The sequence below is a fragment of the Hyaena hyaena genome, unplaced genomic scaffold (genome assembly GCF_003009895.1).
Source record: "Hyaena hyaena isolate Hyena2069 unplaced genomic scaffold, ASM300989v1 scaffold_790, whole genome shotgun sequence".
In the NCBI taxonomy this organism is placed as follows: domain Eukaryota; kingdom Metazoa; phylum Chordata; class Mammalia; order Carnivora; family Hyaenidae; genus Hyaena; species Hyaena hyaena.
In genome coordinates, this window is record NW_024081412.1 from 805,103 (window position 1) to 807,058 (window position 1,956).

Here is a 1,956-nt window from a genome sequence, read left to right on the forward strand (position 1 = left end):
CCAAACTCTGTTTCAAACCCTAAGCCTGACCAACAACTGCCAACTCAGCCCTCTGGAGAGATTACTGCACTACTATTGGTTCAGAAACTATCCCCTTACAGGACCTAAACCTAACCCTAGCCGTGTATCTAGATTTACTAGACTCCACTGCCTACCTGTGAGTGAAGAATAGAACTGGTGCTCATTGCCAAGAGAGATTTCTTCAGCAAGAACTCAGAAGTTTTTCATGCCATTTACACAGTTAAAACAGGCTTGTAGAAGAGGATGATGAGACTCAACTTAGATCTAACTGAGACTCCTGGCCAGCCACTGAAGCTAAACCTTAAGCCTCATCAGCATCCTAACACAGGCCAGCAACTCAATCTTCCAGGGTGATCAAAGCATGGCTGAAACAAAAACAAAAACAAAAACAAAAACAAAACAAAGCATGGCTGTTGGTTCAGAACTTGTATCCTCCTGGGACTCAAAAGCAACTCTAGCCATGATTTTGCCTAAGAGTGCCCAGTCCTAAATTTATCAATAAACAGAATCTGGGAACATGCTGACACAGAATTACTCAGCGAGAAACCCAGAAGTTTCCCAAGACATTTACAAGGCAATTATGAGGCTAACGAAGAGGATTCTAACTAAATCTGAGCCCACAAAATCCGCTGGCCCCTTAACCCAAGCCCTAATCCTGACCTACACTCTAACAATGGCCTTTAACTTAGCCCTGTGGCAGATCACTGTACTGATGTCAGATTGCACCCTGCCACCTTGCGGAACCTAACCATATTCCAAGCCATGATTCTGGCCCTATGAGGGTCCACCACATAAATCTGAGAAGAGACATGACTGGAGGCTCATGAATGGCAAGAAACACTGAAGTTCACCATGAGATTTACACAAGAAGGAGAGTCAGAGACAAAATCTTAGTCTAGCATACCATCAGCCTCCCCTGAACCTAGATTCTAAGGCTGACCCAACCCTGATAAGCACCCATAAGTCAGTCCTCTAGGAGATCACTGCATTGTTGTTGGTTCAGAGCCTGTATCCACCGGGGCTATGACCTAACCCTAACCATGCCAAGGGCTCTAAGGTGGCCCACCTCCTACATCTGAAAAAAGAATGCGTTTGAGGCCCATGCCAGGCACAAAATACTTCAGTGAGGAACCCAGAAATTCCACATGAAACTTCCACTTTTATGATGGTGATTCATAAGAGAATTATCTACCAAAATCTAAACCTAGCCCACACAATCAGACAGCCCCTGAACACAAAAGTTAGGACTGGAGCTCAAAGTAAAAAAGCACACTCAACTAAGCTCTCCTGGGAGATCACTGCACTGCTGTTGTTTCAGAACCTGTCCTCTCCTAGGACCTAAATCTAACCCTAGCCATTAATATGGCCTTAAGAGGCTCCACTACTTGTTCTGAGCCAAGGATGGAATTGGTGCTCATGGCCCAGATAGATTTCCTCAGTGAAGAATCCAGAAGTTACTCATGACATTTACATGACCAAGATGGGTCTGCACAAGAGTTTCATGAGCCACAATCGAGGCCTAGCTGGAACCACCAGCCAGCCCATGAAACCAAATCCTGAGTCTGACCAGCACCCTAACACATATCCTCAACTCAGCCCTCCAAGAAGATCACTACACAAATGTCGTTCAGAGTCTGCATCCTCCTGGTTTGTAATCCTAAACCTAGCCATAGATCTTGCTATGGTTCACAAGAGGGCCCAGCACTTAGGTCTTAGCAATGAACAGAATTGGGGCCCAGGGCCAGCACAGAATTATTCGATGAGAAACCGAGAAGTTCCCCATGACATTTAGAAGGCATTGATGGGGCTACAAAAGGAGATTCTGAAACCAACCTAAACCTAGCCCACATAAGGGGCCAGCCCCGGAAACCAAACCCTAACCATGACCCACACCCTAATATGTGCCCTCATCTCACCCTCCAGGAGTATCACTAC